The following is a 26544-nucleotide window of genomic DNA, read 5'->3' on the forward strand; positions in this document are numbered from 1 at the left end:
TTCCATGGGCAGGCCTTTTCCAGGAACTTATTGCCCCGGGCATTGTATTGTTTTTAGTAAACATGTTTTTAGTAAACATTGTCTTACAGCTGCCTACTCCCAGGCTGAAGGGGAAGTGGGTCTCTGCTCAAGGTCTGGTGTCCCCACAATTCACCCCTTTTTATTTTCAAATGAGGCACTCCTGGCTTAGGTCAAGTAGGGTCACCCTCCCTTGCCCATCTTCGGGGGACCTTGAACCCCTGTCTTAGGTGGGAGGGGTCTTCCCCACAGGTTGTCCGTCGACGGAGTGACCCCAACCTTAAATCATCTGTAACCAACCTTCATGGCTATCAGGATTGCCATGGGCTAAGCTAAGCAACACTTGGTTATGGATCTCTTGCATCTGGAACAAGGCACGTTTGAGCTCGGCATAAAGCCAGAATGCCTACCGCCACTGCCACCATTTCCAGGACCCCCATTGACATAGCGCCTCTCCATCACCGTACCCATCACCAGATCTGGGCCATAACATTCTACCAGCCTTCGTCTGTTACAAGGGTAGCCTGCACGTGATTTACATTCTGTTACAAGGGTAACCTGCATGTGATTTACATTTACAATTTGATAAAGTTTACAATCGTTCCAAGATCTGCTCAGGAAAGCATTTAGAAAGTGCACTTGCATAGATACATTAGGTACAATCATTGATGTTACACATGTAGCATTATGAAAAATATGAACAATAGTTGTCGCATTAGGACAAGTTGCATTTCTCCCGAAAAATACACTGGCCTAGGTGTGATTCCAGAAACAGGAACCATCAAGTCTGATATTTCAAGTGACCATGTCCTGTTCAAATACTGAAAAGAGGCTTTTGCCACTCATCACAGTCCATACCAATGTCCAAATGTTTTAAATGGGTCCTTTTTTCCCCTAAAGGGAAAAACTGGCAAAATGAATTTTGTTGTTTCAAGGTGTGTCAAGGGCAGACAGTTAGTCTTTCCAGTTCTCTGTTGGCTTCGGAATGAAAACTCACGGGTCCGGAAGGTTGATGCAGCAGGTCTGTTGAGAAACTGGAAATCTCTAACCGAATGTTTTCTTTCTTTCTTGGGCTGTAGATTCGATGACATCAAGGGTCAGGAACACTGATTTAGGAGATCTCACTCAAACTGGCTTAGGTAGGCTCCCATGGTCTCAGGTCCAGTTTTTCTCTGCTCCATGCATCTCACTAAATGGTCTGACAGCTGCTGAAGCTTTATTCTTTTCCTGCAAGAAAACACAAACATGCCCTTGACCCCAAATTAGGGTCTTCTCCACTGTCTAGTGCATAGATGTCTCCATTTGACCTGAGCAATGGTTGCTCAAGTTCCATCATGCCAGAATCTGTCTGAAGCTCACTGGCATTCACATTATAAAATTTTTAAATGAGAAGTGTATTATTTGATGAGTCATGTGGGGACTGTGGACATTATTCCCCCTTTTTTATTTTCTAAAAAATTTTTTCTTGAACTGTTGAAGCTGGACCATAACAGTAGAAGGATTTGTCTACCCTCCTTGGTTAACTATCTAGGTAAATTGGGATCCCTACTTAGATTATTTGTAGATGCCCATTAAAAAGGACATATCCTTAAATATTTCCCAAAAACTTCTGAAAATCACTCAAAGATTGTAAACTATACTGTGTCCAAATAACTATTGAAAATTATTTGAAGTCTGTGAGCAGTCTTTCCCAATCTAACCTGTAGAGCTCTCACTAACTGACAAGGCCTCATTTGCATCTTAAATTTTTCTGTTAAAACATTAACAGACTGGCTGGATGTTCCTTTTGGCTATATTTAAAGCAATCTAGGTAGCTTCTTAACTATTTTTGAAGGGATTTAAGTATCCTTTTAATCATATAAGCAGTTCACACTCACGCATTCACAATCACATTTTATACATACCGGTGTGGCCACACCATACATTTAGTACATGCATCTTTTGGTCATCCTTTTTTCCTAGGTCATGATTAGTCTATTGAAATGAAACTCCCTTATTTGAAATTTATGTAAAAGAACAACTCCAGCCAATCCTTGAACTAAAAAGGTTAAGAAGTCTTGTATTGTTATTTTTCGTCACTACCTCCCCAGGTCGGGAGTGGGTAATTTGCACGCCTGCTGCAGCAACTTTAATATACGCTATTGGAGCTGGAATTACCACGGCTGCTGGCACCAGACTTGCCCTCCAATGGATCCTCGTTAAAGGATTTAAAGTGGACTCATTCCTATTACAGGGCCTCGAAAGTGTCCTGTAAGGGTCTCTGCTCAAGGTCTGGTGTCCCCACACCTTACATAAAGTTTTGAAGAATATTTTGTTTGCGGTCATTTTTACTGAACAATCTATTGGTTTCTTTTCATATTTTTACTTAAACTTTAACCAGTATATTATTTAATTACATACATAAAATAGAATTATAGAGCTCTTCACCTACCAATAAACCAAAACTCAGAACCAAGTATGGCTATTCTGTGACAGTACTTCACTAGGGATTTACAATGTGTGGAAAGTAGCTTCCCCTCTGTTAGAAACTTTAATTTTGTCTCTAGTTTTTCCTTTCAACTTGGAAACACAAATTAATGCTTTGATCTTTTATGAGAGGGGAGTGAAGCCCATGACACTGTACCTCTTTCTCAAAGTCATAGTAAGTGGTCAATTCAAACTACGTCTCTTTTTCCAATGTGAAGACCATGACCTTTCTGTTACCCTTTGTTAGTTTCCTTTCATTTGACGAAAATGTTTTTAATATTATTCTCAGAACTGGGGACTCTCTTACCCCATATACCATCATTTTAAAATAAAGGTTCAAAAGTACACTTCATAGAATCTGGGCAATCTAGTTCCAAAGGTTTGGCAAACAGACTAGACAAGTCGAACACTGAATGAATTTTGGTCTCCATCCTCTCAAACTAGTGTCCTTGCACTTCGAAGGAGACAGTGGTGTGTCTATTTTATGAGAGATAAAGTTTTATTGTGGCAACCTGGTAATCTAAATCATTTACTTAATATGTGAAATAACAATTAGTAACTTCAGCAACAGTGAAATAAAGATGTTTAGTTTTCTCAGTAAGTTCGATCATTCTGAATATTTAATATTTTTCCTGGCATAGTTTGGAGTAGAGCTTTTTGTTTTATCTGATGAATGCTGCATGCCCTTGTTAATCATGGGCTTCATATCAGTTCATAATGGAATTCAATTTTGCTTTTACCTAGACTCTCTTTCTTAATTATTAAAGCTAAGTAAAACAAATGCCTATTGAAATGTCAATGTATATTACCTCTTTATTAATTTAAAAATGTTAACTGTGATATTCCAGAAGAAATAATAACAGCAATCTACAAACTGTGGAGGAACAACTACTTGCCTTAGGCAGTAGTGAATACTGTACATCAAGTTCATGTAGCTGCTCAGCATGATTTCATGTAATATTTAAACTTACTTTCTTATTCTGTGTTGTGTGTGTTGAGGGCATACATGACATTGCATGCTTGGTGAGATAAGAGGACAACTTGCATGCAATAGCTAGGGATCAAATACAGTTTGTTGGGCTTGGCAGCAGATGCTTTTACTCACTGAGTCAAATGATGGGGTCCTGATATCTCTCCATCCTTCCTCCCCACACTGCGTGCGTGTGTGTGTATGTGTGTGTGTGTGTCTGTGTTTGTGTCTATGTGTATGTGTGAGTGTGTGTTAGTGTATGTGAGTGTGCGTGAGTGTATGCGTGTGTGAGTATATGTGTGAGTGTGTGTGTGAGTGTGTTCATACTTATCTTGATTGTGTGATACAGAAGAAACATGAGGCTGCAGAAATGAGGTTGAAAAGGAACTCTAAAAAAGAGGTTGAGCATGTGGCTTTTGAGCTGGGACAATGTTGCATTGCCTCTTCTGCCTTTCTCTTTGTTATAAATTATGTTTTTGAATCTACCCACTGTGTGTAGGTGTTCCAAGTGACAGATGCAAGCAGCAGTCTAGTCTTAGCAATCATTAGCTTTTGGAATTTTCTCTGAGGTGCTCTTGATCTGACTCTAGCCCTGGTTATAAACTTTCATAAAATATAATACCCCCATCAAAACATTCACACCAGACTGATGAATGATCAGAGTAAGTGTTTTTGCTGATTTAATTTCTTAGGTATCAGTGGACCACCAAAATTTTTGTATTTAGAAGGCCTCATATTATCACAGAACAAATAATTTGAATTACAGATCGGACCAATGCAGGTCATGTGTCCAGAAAGAATCTTAAAGTGGAAACAAATGCTAACTGCTCCAGGAAATGGATCTTAGAACCGGACTCAATGCTAAGAATATGGCCTAGAATAGGCAACTTCAGACAATGAATTACAGCTGGTCCTAAATAAGCATTGTAAAGCCTAAGCAATACATATGAAAATAACAGTCAAAGGTGCTTTCATTCCTTTAGGATTCATATCTTCTCTGAGATTCAAGGAATTAACTTTGTCCAAGGAAAGTGTTATAAATTCATCAGTTTACTATATAGCATGATGTTGTTTTCTAAATATGTATGGACTTTTTAATAACTTTCTAAAATTAATATAGTACCAGGAATTTATCTCATGGATGAGATTTCATAATCACACATGTGCAAATAAAATTTCTCTATTTTTATCCTGTCTCCCTTTGGGTTAGTTTGGAGAATTCTCTTTCTTCCTTTAACATTTTTGGATGTGTTTGTATTTGTATTTATATCATGTGGGCAGGTGCTCATGGACCAGAGAGGCTTTCTGACTAACAAGCAATTACAAGCCACTCATTGTGGGTGATGGAAATCTAAGGTATCTTTGAAAATGAAAGGAAGTGGTTTTAGTCCTGGGCCATGTCTCCAGCAACCTGAATACCTCCTTTAATGGACACACATAGTGAGCAACTTGACAGCTTCTATGAAACCCTCTTTTATGATGTGAAGGTATGGGGCAATCATATTATGTTTTGTATTTTAACATCTATCTAGTGAATACTATAGGTAAAATAACCTTTCTCACAGTGTTGTGTTTTTAATTTTTAAGATTATTATTTTTATTATTATTGTGGGGGCATGGATGACATAATATATATATATATATATATGTATATATTGCATTTAGAGTACAAATTTGTGGAGTTGATTTTTTTCCTTCCAAATATACGTGGATTCCAACTATGAAATTCAGGTTATCAAGTGTTCATTGTTTAGGGAGCAAAGAATTTTATCCACTGAGCAAACTCAATGACCCACAGAACATGTAATACATATGTACATATGTTTCATACACACACACACACATACATACACACACACACCATTCTTCGGGTATATGCCCAAAAGTGATATAACTGGGTCCTATAGTAGTGTGTGTTGGTTTGTGCTTTTAATTCCAGCATTCATAAGAGAGAGGCTGGTGAATTTTCAAGTTTGAGACTACTCTGGTCTACAGAGCAAATTCCAAATCAGTCAAGTTTATGCAGTGAAGGAAGGAACTTATCAAAAGAAGAAAGATAATGAAGATGAAAGTGACCATGTTCCAGTATCAGCAAGCAGCAAAACTCAGCAGTTTTGGTCATGGGGTTTGGGATTTAGAGTCAAGGAAAGAAGAAAGGGGTTACAGAATTTACCTCAGCACTTAAGGAAAACCTCTGAGGCCAGGCATATATCAGGGATATATTCTAGATGTCATTTTGTGAGGCTGTGAAATTGAAGCCTGGATTGCCTTAGGGAACTCAAGATGTTAGAGATTCCATAGTTGTGGGATACCTGACAAGGAGAGCTGCTAACAGGTATTGGAACCAGAACAAAAGAAAGAAGTATATTGCAGTCATCACAGCTGAATGGGTTGGAGATATGAAGAACATTTTGATATCATACAAGGGGATGTAGAATTTGGAGTTTGCCTTTGGTTTTGCTTTGGTTCAGTGTTGCCTCACTATTCTCCCTTCCCTACATTTTGGAATGGTAATGTATATCCTGTACCATAATATGTTGGAAGTATGTGATCTGCTTTTTGATTTTGATTTAACAGAATACTTAAAATTAAGAGATTGCCATGAGTCTCAGAAGAGACTTTGGACTTTTGACTTTGAAACAATTTTGAAACTATTACAGACTGCAGAGACTTTTGAGGTTGGACTAAGTACATTTTGCATTGTGATATTGCTATAAGCTTATTGTGTTCAGGAAGTGAATTGTGTTAGTTTGAATATAATTGGACCCTGTAATCTCATAAGGAGTGACCCTATTAGGAGGTGTGGCCTTATTGAAGTTGGTGTGGCCTTATTGGAGGAAGTGTGAGGCTGTGGGAGAGTGCTTTTAGCTCTCTTTTGTTCAAGCTTTTCTCATTGTGAGACAGTCCACTTCCTCTTGACTTCTGATTAAGATGTAACCAGAACCATGTCTGACTATGCACCTCCATGCTCTCCACCATGATAATAATAATAATGGATTCAAGATTTAATACTGTAAGCAAGGCACCACAATCAAAAGTTTTCCTTATAAGAGTTGCTGTGGTCATGGTGTCTCTTCATAGCAATAGAAACCCTAAGATAGTCATTTTCTTGTGGTTCAGGTATCTTGGATTGGTTATGTCTTGCTGTCATTGGACAGCTGAATTCTGGCAGTACCACATGGCCCTTTCTATTGTTGATTGTGTTCTAAGACTGTCATTTAGGCATTTGGGTTTGGGGTGACTACAAATCTAGGTGTTGATTCCTACATTTCTCTTTGTTGAATGGGTATTTTATTTATGCTTCTTGTCTGGTATGCTGGTTTAAGTGGCCAAGAGTTCTGGTGACTAGTAAGTCTTCAGATCCAGTAGGGTGTCTCTTCTGCAGTTCTTTGGGGCCTGCAAAACCTCTGTGATTTTGTTACCAGTATTGCCTCTGTGGTTCCAATACCTGTGTGGCTGCTGGGGTTCTGAGTACCTGCTTGGCTCTGGAACTCCTACCATGGTTTGTCTTCTAGTGCAGCAGGTGTTTTCTGCCATGGCTAGGGTCTCTAGATCCAGTGTGGCCTCTGGTAGAGTCAAAGACTTCCAAGTTGTATGTGGAATGTGGAGTCAGGGTGGATGTGGTTGCAGTCTGCAGTTGTTGGATTGACTTTAAGGAGTGTTGGTGGGTACTGGGTTGCAGATGGACTTTTCTTTGGGCCACCTGCTCAAAAAAAAAGTATACACAGAGACGTACTTTAATTATAAAAGCTCGGACTTAGCTTAGACTTGTTTCTAATTAGCTCTTAGAAGTTAAATTAAACCATTCCATTAATTTATGTTCTGTCTCATTGCTTTATTACTTCATCTCTGTACTGTCCATCCTGCTTGCTCTGTCTCTTTGGCTTTCTCAATGTACTCAATGCTTGGAAATCCTGACTAGCTGTTGGTCATTCAGCCTTTAATTAAACCACTCAGAGTAACACATCTTTACATTTTACACAAAGATTATTTCACAACAGTTGGCAGTGTCTTACTTGAGGTCCTACGTAAAGCCAATGTCATTTTCTGAAATTGTAGGACAGTATATGGAGCCTAGGGCTGGGGGTACACCCTGGAATCATTGGGTGGGCTTAAGGGAGTTTAGTGGGCAGTGGGTAGTGTCTTACCAGGAATCTGTAGGACCACCCTGGCCCCAGGTAAAGATGCCTGGGCTGTGGGCTCCAGTAGAGAGCCCAGTGGAGGGGGGTATACTCTGGGGTTGTTGGCAGGCTTCAGGGAGTGCTGCAAGGTGGTAGTAAGCATCTTACCTGGCATCCTCAGATCCAGCCTGGCCTCTGGCAAAGCCAAAGTCTTCTTCTGAAGGTGCAGGACAGGATATAGAGCCCAGGCTACAGGGTGAAGCTATATTTTATAGCTTAAAACAATGGACACAAAGGCAAAAAATAATAAAAATAATTGAACTAGCTTTTATTGGCATAAAGAAATTGGTAGGTAGATTATTTGTGACCTATTACCTGTGAAAGGCCTAGTTCTATGCGGGTTTGATGACCTGGGGTGGATGAGTGGAGTCAGAACAAAGAAGACTCTGTGACCACCTGTTGTCAGTCAAAGTCCAAGATAGCCTTGGATGTCTTTATTTATATATTTGCAATGTTTTTTTAAATTTTTTTGTAATTAAAAAATTTTTTAATTTAAATTCAAATTAGAAACAAGGTTTCTTCACATGTCAATCTCACATCCCTCTCCCTTTCTCTCCCCACCTCCCACCCCCTCCCACCACCCACCCAATACCCACTTCTTTCCCCAGGGAGAGTGAGATCTTCCATGGGGGTGTCCATAGTCTGTCGTTTCATCCAGGACAGGGCCTACAACCTCCCCCAAGAGTCCAGGGTGATAGTGCATCTCTCATTGTGGGATGGGCACCTAATGTCCATTTGTATGACAGGAATAAATACTGGTCAACTACCAAAGACCCCATAGATTGCCTAGGCCTCCTCAGTGACACCCCCATTCAGGGGGTCTTCATCAACCCCATGCTGGATTCCCAGGCATCAGCCTGGGATTCAAGAGTTAACCCTTGTCAGGTCAGCTGTTTCTGGGGGTAAAACAAGCCCAGCCTTAATCCCTTTGGTCATCAGTCCTCCCTGTTACTGGCTTTCTTGAGTACAGCTCAGTGCTTAGCCATGGGAGTCTGCCTCAGCCTCCATCAGCCACTGAATGAAGGTTCTGTTTCCCTGAGTCTCCAGCCATGGGATTGTAGGCTGGCACTCCCCAGATCTATGTCTAAAATCCATATATGAGAGAATATATGCCATGTTTCTCTTTTTGTGACTGGGTTACCTCACTCAGGATGGTTTCTTCTAGTGTCATCTATTTGCCTGCAAATCTCAGAATTCCATTGTTTTTTTTTCTGCTGAATAGTACTCCATTGTGTAAATATACCACATTTTCCCTATCCACTTTTTGGGTGAGGGGCATCTAGGTTGTTTCTAAGTTCTGGCTATTACAAATAATGCTGCTATGCACATAGTGCAACAGACTTCCTTGTTGTATGAATGGGCATCTTTTAGATATATGACTAAGAGTGGAGTTGCTGGGTCTTGTGATAGGTTTGTTCCCATTTTTTGAGGAATCTCCACACTGATTTCCAAAGTGGCTGAACCAGTTGGCACTCCCACCAGCAATGGAGGAGTGTTCCCCTTTCAGCAAATCCTCTCCAGCATAAATTGTCATTGGTGTTTTTGATTTTAGCCATTCTAAAAGGAGTGAGATGATATCTCAGAGCTGTCTTGATTTGCATTTCCCAGATGGCTAAGGATGTTGGCACTTTCTCAAGTGCCTCTTGGCCATTTTAGACTCCTCTATTGAAAATTCTCTATTTAGTTCTGCAGCCCACTTTTTAATAGGGTCATTTGGTGTTTTGGAGACTTGCTTCTTGAGTTCTTTGTAAATTTTGGAGATCAACCCTCTGTCAGATGTGGGATTAGTGAATATTTTTCCCATTCTGTGGGTTGCCTTATTGTTTTGCTGACTGTCCTTTGCCTTACAGAAGCTTCTCAGATTCAGAAGGTCCCATCTATTAATTGTGGATCTCTCTGTCTGTGATACTGGTGCTATGTTCAGGAAGCTGTCTCCTGTAACAATTCATTCAAGGGTACCACCCACTTTCTCTTCTAAGAAGTTCAATGTGGCTGGATTTATGTTAAGGTCTTTGATCCATTTGGACTTAAGTTTTGTGCATGGCGATAGACATGGATCAATCCTCAGTCTTTTACATGCCAGACTCCAGTTATGCCAGCACCATTTGTTGAAGATACTTTCTTTATTCCATTGTATATTTTTAGCTTCTTTGTCAAAGATCAGATGTTCATACGTGTGTGGATTAATATCAGGGTTTTCAATTCGATTCCATTGGTCTACCTGTCTGTTTTTGTGCCAATACCAAGCTGTATTCAGGACTATAGGTCTATAATAGAGCTTGAAGTCAGGGATGGTGATGCCTCTGGACGTTGAACAGGGTTGTTCTGGCTATCCTGGGTCTTTTGTTTTTCCATACAAAATTGATTATTGTTCTTTTAAGGTCTGTGAAGAATTGTGCTGGGATTTTAATGGGGATTGCTTTGAATCTTTAGATTGCTTTTGGCAGAATTGCCATTTTTACTACATTGATCCTTCCTATCCAAGAGCATGGGAGATCTTTCCATTTTCTGAGGGCTTCTTTAATTTCTTTCTTTAAATATTCAAAGTTCTTGCAATACAGGTCTTTCACTTGTTTGGTTAGTGTTACCCCAAGGTATTTTATGTTGTTTGTGGCAATTGTAAAGTGTGATGTTGTGCATTATTCAATTTCCATTAGTTTGTAGGTTTTCTGCAATTTGTGTTGTTGTTGAATTCTAATTTTAAAGCATGGTGGTCTGAAAAGATGCATGGAGTTATTCCAATTTTTTTGTAGCTGCCGAGGTTTGATATGTGGTCGATTTTTGAGAAGGTTCCATGTGGTGCTGAGAAGAAGGTATATTCTTTTTTATGTGGATGAAATGTTCTATAGATGTCGGTTAATTCCAGTTGGATCATTATTTCTATTAGACCCTTTGCTTCTTTGTTGATTTTCTGTCTGGTATTCCTGTGAGAGTGGTGTGTTGAAATCTCCCACTATAACTGTGTGAGGCTTCATATGTGATTTAAGTTTTAGTAAAGTTTCTTTTACGAAATTGGATGCCGTTGTATTTGGGGCATAGATGTTCAGGATAGATACTTCATCTTGGTGGATTTCTCCTGTGATGGGTATGTAATGACCTCCTTCATCTCTTTTGATTGATTATATTTTAAAGTCTAATTTGTTAGATATTAAGATTGCTACCCCTGCTTGTTTCTTGTGTCCATTTGATTGGAAAATTTTTTTCCCAACCTTTAACTCTCAGGTAATGTCTGTCTTTGAGGGTGATGTGTGTTTCTTGTATGCAGCAGAAGGAAGGGTTCTGTCTTCGAATCCATTCTGCTAGCCTGTGTCTTTTTATGGGTGAATTAAGGCCATTAATGTTGAGGGATATTAATGACGATTGATTGCTCATTCTTCTTCGATTTGCAATGGTTGTTGTTGGTGGAATTATGTGTGGAATTTCAGCCCTTTTGTTCTTTTGGCTGTTGGTAGAGAGGGATTCTCTAATGCCTATGTTTTTCTCGTTGTAGTTAACTTCCTTGGGTTGGAGTTTTCCTTCCAAAACTTTCTGTAGGGCTGGGTTAGTGTATATGTATTGCTTGAATCTAGTTTTGTCATGGAATATCTTGTTTTCTCCATCTATAGTGATTGAGAGCTTTGCCGGGTATAGTAGTCTGGGCTGGCACACATGGTCTCTTAGTGTTGGTAGAATATCTATCCAGGACCTTCTGGCTTTCAGTGTTTCCATGGAGAATTCAGGTGCAATTCTGATAGGTCTACCTTTATATGTTACTTGGTCTTTTTCCTTAGCTGCTCTTAATATTCTTTCTTTATTCTGTATATTTGGGGTCTTGATTATTATGTGGCAAGGGGATTTTTTTGTGGTCCTCTCTATTTGGTGTTCTGTAAGCTTCTTTTACCTTCATTAGCATGTCTTTCTTAAGGTTTGGAATGTTTTCTTCTATGATTTTGTTGAATATGTTTTCTGCCTCTTTGAGGTGTTTTTCTTCTCCTTCTTCTATACCTATTATTCTTAGTTTTGGTCTTTCATGGTGTCCTATATTTCCTGGATGTTTTGTGTTAAGGATATTTGGACTTAACATTTTCTTTGGTTGATGAATCCATTTCTCCTAGTGTATCTTCAACACCTGAGATTCTCTCTTCCATCTCTTGTATTCTGTTGATAATGCTTGTATTGGTATTACCTGACCATTTGCCCAGCTTTTCTTTTTCCAGCCTTTCTTCAGATTGTGTTTTTTTTATTTCCTCTATTTCTGTTTTCATCCCTTGCACTGTTTGCATTATTTCTTGCAATTTTCGATTTATCTTTTCATCCATTTGTTGCATTTTATGAATTTTTTGGTTTGTTCTTTCTTCCATTTCTTGCATTTTGTGCTTTGTTTCTTCTTCTATTTCTTGCATTTTTTGGCTCATTTCTTCTTCTGTTTCTTGCTTTTTTTGCTTTGCTTTTTCTTCCATTTCTTGCATTTTTTGCTTTGTTTTTTTCTTCCATTTCTTCCATTTTTTGCTTTGTTTCTTCTTCTGTTTCCTGCCTTTTTTTTTGTTTGTTTTTTCTCTCATTTCTTCCATTTTTTTTGGTTTGTTTTTTCTTCCATGTCTTGCATTTTTGGTTTGTTTTTTCATCCTTTTCTTTGAGGGATTTTCCTCTATCCTCTTTTAGGGCCTCTATCATTTGTTTTTAAGGTCATTCTCTTCTGCTTCATTTGCATTGGAATTTTGGAGTCTTGCTGGTGTGGAGTCTCTAGAATCTGGTGGTGTCATATTTGTTTTTCTGTTGCTGAGTGTGTTTTTGTATTGTCTATTTCCCATCACTTCTTCTGGTGGGTGCAGAAAGAGCCCCTTATCGGTCTGGTGGTTAGTGGACCAGAGTTTCCTTCTGGTGAGTGCTACCAAGTGCAATAATCTGGTAGTTCTTCTATTTCTCATCCTCATTCTGGTCCTGTGGGTGGAGAAGAAGACCAGGAATCTGAGGTGTTTAGCCTCCCACCTGGTCCCCTGGTCCCTTTGCTGGATCTGCTGGTTTCCTTGTCTTGTTGGTGGGAGAAAAGACCTGGAATCTGTGGTGCTTGGCTCACACCAGGATTGGAAGCTCTGTGCAGTTCACTGGTGATCTCCAGGCACTGGAACACAGGCCCAGGTTCAGGGCCTGTTGTACCTGTTCCAGCCGAACAGCTGGTTCCCAGGCTTCCCTGGGTCCGCTGGATACACTGGTTTCCTAGTCTCGTTGGTGGGAGAGAAGACCTGGAATCTGGGGTGCTTGGCTCCTGCTGGTATTGGAAGCTCTGTGCAGTTCCCAGGCCATCCCCAGGCACTGGGATACAGGCCCAGTTGTAGGGCCTATTTTACCTGGTCCAACCAGAACAGCTGGTCCCCTGGTCTCCCTTGGTCTGCTGGTTTCCTGGTCTCATTGGTGGGAGAGAAGACCTGGAATCTGGGGTGTTTGGCTCCCGCTGGGATTGGAAGCTCTATGCAGTTCTTAGGCGATCCCCAGGCACTGGAACACAGGCCCAGATTCAGGGCCTGTTGTACCTGGTCCCACCGGAACAGCTGGTCCAGTTACAATGGTTTACATGAACAGTTTTCATTTTTACTTCCTAAATTTCTAAAAATGATTATACTAATTATCAGTTTGTTCCTTGCTTCCTTCCCCTTCAGTCTTCTAAGACATCCATGAGTAGCCATTCCTTTTTTAAAAAAATCTATATCTCTATTGTCAGAAGCATAAGCAGTTTTTCCAGCTACAATGGAACTTTTCTAACTAGGCATACCCACAGGGAAGACAGTGAACCCAGTAGGCAGATATTGTGGTTACAGTGTCATGCAAAGTGAGAGGCAGTTTTGTCTCTTCTGGTTATTCTCTCCATCTGGTAGGGTCTGGGTTCTCACGATCAGCTCACCAGTCAAAGCTGCATCAATCCATCCTACATTTTGTACTCCTCTATTCCCTCTGGGAGAATACCAAGTTTTTCCATGTATCCTGTGGTCAACATAATCTGGAATCTTACTCTTAGTTGATGGCATTACTTGTCCCCTTTCCTTATGTATATCTCCCTTAACTTCTTAGGGTAATGGCACCATGGTTAGAAATGTGGGAACGGTGGGTTTCTGTGATTCTGCTTCATTCCCTGTTCCCATTAACACCTGATATCACCCATTTAATAGCATTTCCTTAAAGTCCTTATGGTTAAAATCATTTTTTCCAGAACAGTTATGCAAATATTTATCATTAAACTTCATGACACTATGGCTCATTATTTCAGGCTAGCTGTACAGCTTGCATTGTAAAAACAAGGAGATCATGTAGCACACATGCCCTTGGGGTCACACCCAGAATTATAAAGCAAACTGTGCACAGGTCCTTGCCAAGCTGATCAGGATTTCCACTGTGCTTACCATTAGTAGAACAGCTCATGCTTTTCCCAGGCATTATTCCCCAAAGATGTTGCATGGCTTCTGCCATCTCCTCCAATTTTTTTAAATTGAAGTTCATGAATGTCATTTAGAACTATGTGAAGGGCAAGTCTTAATAAGTTGTAAAGGACTTGAAAAATAATCATTAAGATTGAAAATAAGCTAACGGTAGCAACTAAATTGGTGATAAATGTTCAGAAGTGTTTTTGTTTGTTTGTTTTGTGGCATGAAAGAGGTAATTGAATTTTAAAAATGAGATGTGAATTTTTGTCAGAGGATATCCGAAGATGTGCATGAGAAATAGTTGCAACCTGTTTCAATGCACACATGGCAGGATCCTTATACTAGGGTGGTAAAAGATTGACAAAAGTACCTATGGAAGCTGTCTGATTATAGTATGCATATCAGGATCATGGGAATAATTTATACAATTAATACTAAAACATTTTTAAGGTCAGCCCAGACACTGGACAAGAGAATTTAGGGTAGAGGGCAGGATACGTGATTCATGCCTTGTAGCAGGGAAAGATTTTGTGAGAACCTGGCAGCTAGGTCCAGCTTTGATATGTTAAACATGCACCTCTGTCACAGGTCCCAGGTTTGTGACTTAATATCCCAGCCTGTTAGTTTATACTAGATGAGTGACAAGAGGTGCTGCATTCATCTATGAACACTTCCTGTTGAAATTGGGGGATTTCTGGGGGCCCAAAAGCCTGGGATATCAACCAAGTTCAGGAAGAGCAGGATGCTTTATTCACGGTACAGGCTTAAAGACCATCTTGGGCTAAGGACCTGCTGGCAGCAGTTAAAGTGGTTTGTAATCTTTAATTGATTGGAAATTTGCTGTACAGAGGTATATTAAGGGCAGAAAATAAAATTAAGGAATTTTTTGGAGTGGGACTTTTTTAGGTGCACATTTGAAACTTCCAGTTCCATGATCTTGGCAGTTGAAGGAGAGGAACCCCAAAACCAGGAAAAGGGGAAGAGACCTCACCCATTAAGGAATAGGGGAAGAGATCCCATCCATTCAGGAAAAGGGGAAGAGACCCCACCCATTCAGGAATAGGCAGGTGGGGAAACAGGCTGTTGATTGGGAATACTTATCTGGACACCATTTTGACCTGTGATAGATGGATCCAAGTCAATTTACTGTATAAGAACACATTTTTGTAATATTTTATTTATTTTTTTGTGTATACAGCCTTCTGCCTACAGGCCAGCAGAGGGCACCAGATCTCAATCAAGGTGGTTGTGAGCCACCATGTGGTTGCCAGGAATTGAACTCAGAACCTCTGGAAGAACAGTCAGTGCTCTTAACCGCTGAGTTATCTCTCCAGCCCCTGTAAGAACACTTTTTAAGAGCTAAAAGTTCCATATATTCTAGAATGTTCACTGATTGTCTTTTGTATTGAAATCAACACTGTAGAAAAGGCAGTAGATTCATGTCTTTGAGTCATAGGAAATATTTGTAAGTCTAAGAATGATTTTGGTTAAAAGAATTAATAATCTTTACTCTACCTAGTACACAGAGTGTATATGGATTAGACAGCAGTTTTTAGCTCAAAGAGAAGCACTTTTTTTTTTTTTTTTGGTTTTTATGAGACAGGGTTTCTCTGTATTGTTTCAGAGGCTATCGGTCCAGCCTGGCCTCGAACTCACAGAGATCCACCTGCCTCTGGCTCCCGAGTGCAGGGATTAAAGGCATGTGCCACCACTGCCCAGCGAGAAGTACTTTTAAATCTATAGTTAGGAAACAACCAAAGGAAATTTAAAATTTTGAGCTTGTAACTATGTTTATAGTAGTCAGTGTTTATTAGAGCTTATCATAATTCAACTGATTAATATGAAGATTCTGAATTTTTGAGGTCTCACTGTAACAATAGTATAGAGACTGAAAACATCTGAAACTTTTTTTATTCCTTTCATATACCGTAAGTCATTTTTGTCATGATTTAAGCTTTTATGTCTTTTGAGCTTATATAAATTTGTGTTTATACATCTTGAAACACCTTCTTAGACCTTAAAACATTTTTTTAGGTCCTTTCAGCTTAAGGTTTAAACTTACACCTTTTTTCCCCATTCAATTATTCACCAGGAGACACCGGTGGTTGATTACTGAAGCAGTCATTGTAAAGCAAGTTCCTTAAAAAAATAAAAAGGAAGAGTTCAAAAGTTACTGTTGCTTTTTTGCTTAATATTAGAAATTAGAAGAGGGCAAAAGATGAAAAAACACGAGCCAATAGTTTATTACAGCAGTGGGAGAGCCAGAAGGAGAGAAAGAAACACGAGAGAGACCAAGGGGGTAAGAGCAGAGCAGGAGGACAGAGAAAGAGCACGTAGAGTGAGAGAGGAGGAGATAAGAATGAGGTAAGAGAGCATATGTGGCCAGGGGTCTGTCCTTTTAAGGGTTCTTTGTACTTACATGCAGACTGGTTCTCATGGAACTCTGGGCTGGCCAGAGAACTGCCTGAGTGCATTCTGCCATATAACAGGGACAGGCCAGTATGATGCCTCAACCTTTCATTCTCACCTTCTATGAAATAGACCTTCATAACTTTAAATGTTTACCATCATTTAAAGATACCTCACTTTTAAAGGCACATCACAGTTAAATTTAAGCTGTTTATAAAGTTAGCTTAGATATGTATATATAAAGTTAAATTTAAATCGCACATAGACAAGCAGATATATCATACAGGACTAGATAAGAGTAAAAGGTAGAACCAGAGTGTAATTTCTGATTCGCACATTGTAGCAGACAGATTTAAAGAGACAGAGTCAGTGATGAGAGGCAGATCTGCTGGTGGTAGCCTTAGGGGAATGAGGCATGTGGCCAGATTGTCCCTTGTGAAGAGAACTGAGAAGGCAGATAATCCCTGGGAGAGGAACTGGGTGTTTACTGCTGTTGAAGATATAGTCAGTCAGCATCCTCAAAGATCTGAGAAGGGTAATGTATGACTGGAAACATAATCTAAATGGTCTATGCATCAATTAAAATGACAGAGACCCATTACCTATATGGATTACCTTAGGCTCTGCTGGTTTCCAAATCCTTGTTGGGGTCAGTACTGTCTATTATGGGAAGCTTAAACAATTTTTTTAGGATTTATTTATTTTTTAATTTAATTTAGATTCAATATTATTTTATATATTAATCCCAGTTCCCTCTCTCTCCCATATACCCCAGTGACTACCATCCACACCCATCCACTCCCCAAGGAGGGTGAGGCCTTCTGTGTGGGGGACCATCAAAGTCTGTCACATCATTTGGGGGAGGGCCTAGGCCCTCCTCTGTGTATCTGGGCTCAGAGAGTATTCCTCCATAGGGAATGATTTTTAATGCTAGGGGACTAAGTAAGGAATTAATTACATTAGCAATTAGCATGACTACAAGTATAGGCTTGAACATATTATAGAACTTGTTCACATATAACAGAGAACTAATCATTAATTTGCATTTTTAAATGATTCTTAACAGTTTATGCTAGTAGCTTTCATAAATCTAGAACTTTATGTTCCATCCCTGTTAAGTTTAGCCTTAAAAATAATGATGCTGAATTGAGTTTTTTTTAGTGTTGAAACAAAACTTTTAAATCATAAATACAATCCACAGGGAGACTGGCGATTTTATTAATACATTTACAATGCACCATGAATGAAAATAGCCATTATGTGGGTGAGAAGGAAACAAGCATTTTTCAAATTGTCAGTGCTGTCTCCTGGGAAAGAAAGGGGAAGCATGGGGGAGGAATTCTCAGGGTTGAATGAAAATTTGGGAATACAGGCATCCTCACAGGGGGAGGAAAGGAAGTTAAAGGAGGGAGCTAAGAGGGGCTCTGAGGAAGCAGAGGGCATATGTAAGTGTCCTGGTAAAAAGAGTCTCAATCCAGGATGTCTCCAAACAGGTTGAAAGATCTGTCAGAGAATCATCACCTAGATTACAGAGGAGGGTTATCTCTCTTCATGAGATGTGGGCCCAGTAAGGTGAGAGGAAGCTTTCTAGAATGATAGACCTGTGTGGCTTTAGCAGTGAAAGTAAATGCATCAGAATTCCATAGTGGCACTTACCCAGTAGGAGGGGGAAGGCAAGTGCTTAGAGCAGGAAGGGGAGAAAACAGCTGGAGAAATGGATAAGTAGAATTGTCCCTAGCAATGCAGTATCAGGAGCCTGGCATAGCAGGTAGAAACTGTCATTAAGGCTTTCTTCATTAGTTTTAGCCTAGCAGCCATGCCAAACCTTTCCTCCACACCCATAAGTGTTTTGCAAGTTAACTCTTTCATTTCTTTTCCTAGTTATTCACCTGCTAGTAGCCTTGACATCAGGCGGTAGCGAATCTCACTGGCCTGTTTTCATCTCAGAGGAACCTGTGGAGTGATTTACAATCAGGCCTTGCAGGGGTGGGGGCAATCAGGATTGTGATACTTCATTGCATGTTTCTTAGATCCTAATGAGATAACAACAAGGGTGTTCCCTCTTGAGGTGAGGGAGCAGAGAGCTCCTGAGCAGTCATTCATGGGATCTTTATCACACACCAATCAGTGCCTGTCTAAGCATGCACATCCCAAACAGAAATTCTGTAGGAGGCACATCCTTTTCTTCACCCTGTATATGCCAGTTCTCAATATTTATCTTTATTGTACCTCATATTTCATGTCATCTAAAGTTCCCAGGTCTGGAAAATTTTATTACTAGATTCAAATTTTGTGCCAAATTTACTTTTAAACAATAACAATTCTTATAATAATTCAACCATACTCTGCATGGATTTTTAAGGGTTTATTGTTTCACACTTTTGTTTTCTATAGAGGAACAATGTTCAGACGTTCTGTGACAAACTGGAAAATAAGATTCTAAACTCTATTCCACTTTCCATTTCGCTTTATTTTTGTATTCTAATTGAGCTAAGAAAATCTAGGGGGAAGTAATGCATTTGCAACTCTTCAGTGAAAATGTGCTGCTGGTGTTGGTCTTCTTGGTTATAAGACAGTATTTAATCTTTCTAGTGCTACAGGAATCTGGTATGCACGATGGAATCTCTAGTCATTCTTTGGAAATGTAACATCTGCAGACTAGATTGTCAATGTATTTATTAAACTAAATCTCATTGTATTATAATACATGCATTCATTTGACGTGTGTTAAGTTTAAAAACCCTGGTTAGTGGAAAGGTTAACGGGAACCCACAACTGGTGATGCAATAGGCCAATGCGACTGAATTAATAAATGCAATTTTAATCTGAGCAAAGCATTCCTTGGTGGCCCAGGGAAAGAGAAAACCAGGAACCCTAAGGTGAATCCAGAGTTGGGGGCTTTATGCCCTTCAGGGGTGGAGTCACCAATGGTGGGCTTTTTAGGGGTGGAGTCTGGACTAGGGTATTCCAGGGGAGGGCCTGCCCTTGATATCCTGAGGGCAGGGTTTGGAAGGGCTACTAAACATTCCAATCTCTGTGTAGATATAGAGAGAGCACTAGAGATTCCGCCTAAACATTGCAATATAAGGGCATCGGCTTAAGTATGGCTTCTTCCTGCTGACAAGGGACAGTGTGAGAAGATGGGAAATCAGGAGTTCATGGGCTCACATTCCACAGGAGGATGGGTGGAGAAGTTTTCCGTTAATTGTCATCCTGTAGACCTCAGGCGTCTGTTCCCTGAGGGAGCTGAGAAGTCAGGTTGTGAGGGGAAAAAATAGTTTGCTGTCATTGGCCCTATGATTGGGGCTAGCCTTGGGAAAGGTGACAACAGCTAGAATGAATAGAGTGGAGAAGTGCCCTGGTTGTACAGAAGAGGCCAAGGAGACATGGGAGAGGTTGTGCCTTTTAAAACCAGATTTCAATTGTTGGGTAGGTGCCAGTTTGAGCTTGTAGACGTAGTACCAATGGTGACCTTTCAGGGGCTGGTGCACTGTGCTGTCATTATCTGGAGGACACTCTGTGGTTTGGCCTTGGCCCCAGCAGGAGTGAACCTACACGATACACTTGAAGATGGGTGGGGTCAAAATGGGCTCTGGAGAGTGTTAGTTTTCACCAGACCAGATTTCTTGATACAGAAGCAGAACTTCTCCCAGGAACTTGCAGGTATCTGAGGAGACACGGGTTGCAGCCCCAAGCTGGCATGTCTATCTATCACAAAACACTTTGTTGTTGTTCTTATTGTTGCTAAATGCCATGCTCTCAGATCTGTAGAGGCACTTGAGAAGCAGGGTACCATTACCTGTCAGGTATACCTGAATTAGACAATGTTGTTTAGGTTAAATTCTGTAGAAGGTAAACCAAGTTAAGCGATTTAGTATTTTGAATTAATAATATCAAGGGGTTTGTTTTTAGGTTACAAAGTCTGGTTGCCAGCAAGATTTATCCCTGTATGTGAATGTAGAGCCATAACTTTAATATATCAGAACATATGCATTGTTTAGATCTTCCCATTTGTAAACCTTGTTTTTAGGACAGGATAGTAATTATCATATAGAAATGCATGAGAAGGCAGAATAGGCAGGGGGTAAGGATCTCTTGCAGGAAGAATCCCCACATGGCCAGACCAAACACCACGTGAAAGTGAACAGCCACGTGCTAGGCAGCAATCCCAGGGAGACTGGGGAGTGAGGCCAAGTTAGAGTGAGTATCCCAAGAAAGCAAGGAGTCGGAAATTCGGAAAGCGTTTGGAGAAAGCAGGAAGTACAGGGAGACAGAGAAGCGAGGAGAATCGCCTGCTGCTAAAAGTTGGGAGACTAGAGAAAAAGTAAAAGAGACCGACAGCAGGGTGGGGGTAGTGGGGAGTGGGGAGGTGGTAGGTGGTGGTGGTAGGGTGGGCAGGAATGCAGTGCTCATCAACCTGGCTAGGGTAGCCCAAACTAATGTATGGTGAGATAGTCCCGGGTTTGGATGGATTTGATAGGCTGTGCTTGGACCCAAAAGTACCCAATTACACAAGCTGTAAACGGCAGACACAGAGACTATACTGGAGCATCCTCCGAGGTAGTCTGGGTCAGTAGCAGATTTGGGAAATTCCTGAATGGGATGCCTACCAGAACAGGCCAACTGCCCAGCACTGCAGTGTCTTAACAAGCACACTGGAATAGGACGGGATCCTGCATCCCATATGGGCTGATGGTTTGGTGTTAGGGAACTTACCGAGGAAGTCTCAAGTCAGCTGGCTTGACGGAAGCATGGTTTTCCATGGCGAGCCGGTAGCCGGAAACTCAACTCTGCTAGGCTTAGGCAACAGATGTTAAGTTTAAAAATCCCATTTAGTGGAACAGTTAATGGAAACCCACTACTGGTGCTGCAATAAACCAATCAGACCGAATAAATCCAGGTTTAATCTGAGCAAAGCATTCCTGGGTGGCCATAGGGGAACAGGAAACCAGGAACCACCGGTGGGGGATCTTAATGCCCTCCAGGTGTGGAACTGCCAAAGGCAGGTTTTTTTCAGGTTGGAGTCTGGACTGAGGCAGCTCCAAGGGAGGGCTTGCCCTTGGCAACCAGAGGAACGGGTTGGATTGGGGCTACCAAGCAAAATGTTCTTAAGATACTGTGGTAATTTACATCTTTAGTGTAATAAAGCTAGGGATGTACTCAAATACATAGTTGCAGTAAACTGTACAGATAACATTTCACACCACAAGGTAATAGGTGAATTATTTTGTAAGCAACTGAACCCATTTGGGTTAAAAGAAAAAAGAAAAGTCACATTTCCACTTTATTCTATTAGTTTATTTGTTTTTATATTATATTATAGGTTTGTTTTTAAATGAAACAACAAAGTAACTAAAAGTAATCCAGATAAATACTTAAATAATCTTGAGAAGAATCTGGTTTCCTAACTGTTAACATAAAAGCTGAACTTTCAGAGAATTATGCACTTGACGGAACTACATTATAAGGCATTTAACACAAATGCTCCACAGACAACAATGTTGAGAAGCTAATATTGTAGATAGATTTTTAATGCACATAAGAATCTGTTTCATATCATGGTGGAACAGATGATGCATATGTTAACATCCCAGTATTATGATGACCAGGCCCACTGTCAGCCAGCAAGAGCCCTCCACCAGCAGTCAGGCAAATACTTAGCCAGCTCAGGGGCCCTGTGGCCTTATGCCACCATATCATGCATCACAAGGCTACCTAAAGCACATGCTCAGTTTCCGTTTTATGCAAGAAAGCTCCGCCAGCCCATCTTCCCCTTCCTCACTTCCTTTCCCAGTAGACAGACACAATTCCCCCCCCACCCCATTTTCCTAATAAACTCCTATGTGGGTTTGAGTTCTGTGATTCATTCCTCACTGCAGCCACTGCTACAAAACAACAACAGTGTACAAATCAGATAACTGTGTAACATTGTGTGAGAAGGATGGACAAACACACTCCTCAGCCTATCACAGGTATTTTAGATACATTTACTCAGCTAATTGAAAGGCCTGAATCATAAAATTAATTGTATCAGATCTTGGACTGCTAAAGAATAATTCATCCTTCATGTATTGTTAGAAATAATCTACTAAATAAGCTTAAATATTCTATTGTAATGTGGCAACTGTTTTCTTCCAAATTCCAATTCCAACAGGCTCAATCAGTCATGGAAAGTAAAACTATCCTTTTACTTATACAGCATTAATCTGGGGTGTCCTGACAATCAAGCTTTTAGAAAATTTGCAGGTATTGTAACCCCTTGCTACATTGTCAGCAATATAGTGAACTTGTATCATGATTTGTAGCACCTCATGATAATCAGAGAGCTCCTGTATGTATAATATATTGTAGAATATTCCTCTACAGTGTATGTCACTGTGCTTGATTTAATAAAAAAGCTCAGTGGTCAATAGCTGGATAGGTAGAGGTTAGGTGGGAAAACCAAGCAGAATTATGGGAAGAAGGAGTTGAAAGGAGACACAGAGAGAAGCAAGATGGACATGTCATACTAGGAAAAGGAAAAGCATAGATAAGAAATATGTGTCAATTTAATCCAAGAGTTAGCTAGTAACAAGCCTGAGTTATTGATCAATCATTTATAATTAATATTAAGCTTCTGTATGGTTACTTAGGAGTGGTTTACAGGACAGAAACTTCCACCAACAATATATTTTTAAAAAACAGCTAGGAAAATATGTAGATCCTTGCTGGCAGTCCTCCAAGACTGAAAACTGGTTCAGGATATCTTTATTGGTAAGAACACTTATGAAAACATATTTTCAAGGTGGAATCAGTTAGCTTATCTTGCAGTGGATTAGCTGAACATTTTGGACGCTGAGGATTATCTTGTAAATTTTCCATGCCTGCTATTTACAGTACATTGAACACCTGTAAAACTTTGTTCTTTCTTGAAGCATGCTAACTCAGGTCACTGTATCTGTTTGCTAACTATTGTTCTAGAATCTCCCTGAACTTTGGTGTGATAAGGGAAGTGTCATCACTTATAATCATAATTATTGTCCTAGAGCTACTGTGTATCCAGCAGTGACTCAGTGTGGGTTTCTCCTGTTACCTTCCATTGTCACTCATATACTATTAATCTCAGAAAATTTTAAAAAGTTCCTTTTTAGCATTCAGATTGATTTTTCATTGGGAAGCATAATTTCAGTTTAAGTTTTAAACAAATCTCTTCCTTAGTGATATTAGAAACCTGGAGTTTTCTTCTCTAGAGGTGATCATCATTATACTCATATTTTGGCATAGAGGACAAATATCTTTTACAATAATATATTAGGACAAATTATTGCAGTAAGAATATTAATGTAATGGCACTAAGTTATTAGGAGTTTTTTCTGTTGTCAAGGGATCAGAATTATCCATACAATGATTAATCTGATCTCTTTCAGAAAAAAGACAAAATTAAAGCAGTTCCCTTGACTTACAACTAAAAAGTATTTTTCTATTTAGCTTTAGCTGATGTGTTAATACAGTGAAGTTTGTTACCTTTGGCAGTTCTTTTCAGTCTCTTAAAAAACTTTTTTAAAAATTTATTTTCTTCTCTGTGTTTCTTTTTTCATCTTAAAATAAAGTGAAAAAAGATTATTTTGGTAACCAGCATTGAACAAAATTAAAGCTGCATGCATTCATAGTATAGCTCAACATCCATTTTTATCCTCTTTTTAAATTTAAGTTAGAAACAAGCTTGTTTTACATGTCAACCCTCTTCTCCCTCCCTCCCCTCCTCCCCTGTCACCCACCGACTCCCTATCCCATCCCCTTTCTCCTTCCCAGGGAGGGTGAGGCCTTCTATGGGAGATCATCAAAGTCTGTCATATCATTTGGAACAGGACCACAAACTGAGGGAATGCTGGAAATAGAAAAGCTGTGTAAATGACCAGAAACTACAGATGCAAACATAAACAACAGAATACAAGAGATGGAAGATAGACTCTCAGGCATTGAAGATACAGTAGGAGAAATAGATTAATAGACTAAAGAAAATCTTAGATCCAACAAATCCCTAACACAAAATATCCAGGAAATATGGCACACCATGAAAAGACCAATCCTGCTCTTTCTCTTCCGGTCCCAGCCACTTCGGGAGACACCGGATACCGTTCAGACATGACCAAGTCTAAGAACCATACCACACATAACCAGTCCAGGAAATAGCACAGAAATGGCATCAAGAAACCCTGATCACAAAGATATGAATCTCTCAGGGGGTCGAACCCAAGTTCCTGAGGAATATGCGCTTTGCCAAGAAGCACAACAAGAAAGGCCTGAAGAAGATGCAGGCAAACAATACCAAGGCCATGAGCGCATGCGCAGAGGCCATCAAGGACCTGCTGAAGCCCAAGGTAGTGAAGCTCAAGATGCCAAAGGGCCCAACCACAAACTCAGCCACCTTGCTTTCATCGCTCACCCCAAGCTTGGGAAGCAGATTAGAAACGATATTTCCAAGAGTCGTAGACTCTGCCAATCAAAGCCTAAGGCTCAAACCAAGGCAGAGACCTCCACTCCAGCTAAGACTCAGGCTTCCGCTCAGGCTCCCAAAGGTGCCCAGGCCCCTGTGAAGGCCCCATAGAAAAAGGTTTCTGCCACTGTGAAGACAGATGGACTGCTGTGACACACCTACACACTATCCGCAGGTGATCGTGCCCTGTCCTGTTTTTACAAATAAACTTGAGGCAAGACCTGTTAAAAACAAAATAAAACAAAACAAAAACTGAAAAGACCAATCCTAAGAATAATAGGTATAGAAGAAAGTGAAGAAACATATATTAAGTATGATTTCCCTTGATCTCACAAGAATGATTTTTATTAATGCTGCAATTTTGAAATGTCTCACATTAAACCCTTATACTTTGTCAGTGTGTTTATATATTACAAGTAAATATTGATGGTGGACATAATTTATAAGGTAATTCCATATGTAATAAGTATTTGTTATTCTTATTATTTTTTGTTCAACACATAGTGATAGAATCAAGTACTCTATGGAGGTAGATTGTGAAATATTTAATTTTAATAACTGTTTAAAAATGCAAATTACTAAAAAATTAAGCTACTTATAGCAGAATCTATTCTTTGAAAAATACATAGACAGAAAAAAAATTAATTTCCTGCATCTGGTACACAGCAGATTTGTAATGTACCTTTTTCTTTTAAACTGCTGTATTTGCTCAATTGTTGTTCTGACTTCAACTGTGCATATGTCATCTCACTAGTGTCTATATCTGCTCTGATGATAGGAGATATCATTCTGTATATGTGTTTCTCATATTGGTTGATGAAGAAAACACTGATTGGCCAGTAACCAGGCAGGAAGTCTAGACAGCGCTACCAGACAAGGAGAATTCTGGGGAGAGGAGGCAAAGAGAAGTCATGAGAAGCCATGTAGCAGCAATGTAACATGCCATGCTGCAACATTTCTGGGTAAGCCAAGAGCACATGGAAATACTTAGATTAATAGAAATGGGTTAATAATTAGGATAGAGCTAGCCAGCAAGAACCCTGAGCCATCAGCCAAAGAGCTTATAGTTAATATAAGCCTTTGTGTATTTATTTGGGGCTGAAGTGTGGTGGGATCAGGCAGAAAAGAAACTCACTCTGCACTCTGATGATTGTTTTGCTTCTTCAAAGGTAAAAACATGTTGTCAGGTTCAAAGTTAAATCCACATGCACAAAGACCAGGTAACTTCCCGGAATTCTGGGAACTGTAGTTTTTGAAAGAAAATAGCTCCTCTCAGACCAAGTAACTTTCTGGAATTCTGAGGAAAGATAACACTTCTTAAAGGATGGACGAGGTAACTTCCTGGGATTCTGGCAGTTGAAGTCTTGGAAACAAAGAAACTTAATGAGAAAGTGTGGTAGCCTGTGGGATTTGCCCATATAAGCTTCACCAACACATGTCTTGAAGCCGCTTACCTGGAAAGCTTCCAGGTGATGGCTCTGAGCAGATTCCATATTGGTCAGTTGTAGGAAGAGACATTAGGACTGTGTCACTTTGGGCGTGGCCAGAGGCAGGAAGGAGGTAGTAATAAAAGGTGGTGCAGGAGAAAGGCACTCTGTCTTTCCAGCTTCCAGTCCTGTAGCGAAAGCT

The 26544-nt window shown here is 40.0% G+C and overlaps 1 pseudogene; it reads left to right on the forward strand.

Annotated features, from left to right (window-relative positions):
- The first annotated feature begins 24563 nt into the window (after positions 1-24563).
- LOC101826358 lies at positions 24564-25140 on the forward strand (annotated as a pseudogene).
- Positions 25141-26544: the final 1404 nt, after the last annotated feature.

This window comes from Mesocricetus auratus, unplaced genomic scaffold (genome assembly GCF_017639785.1).
Source record: "Mesocricetus auratus isolate SY011 unplaced genomic scaffold, BCM_Maur_2.0 Super-Scaffold_100029, whole genome shotgun sequence".
In the NCBI taxonomy this organism is placed as follows: Eukaryota; Metazoa; Chordata; class Mammalia; order Rodentia; family Cricetidae; genus Mesocricetus; species Mesocricetus auratus.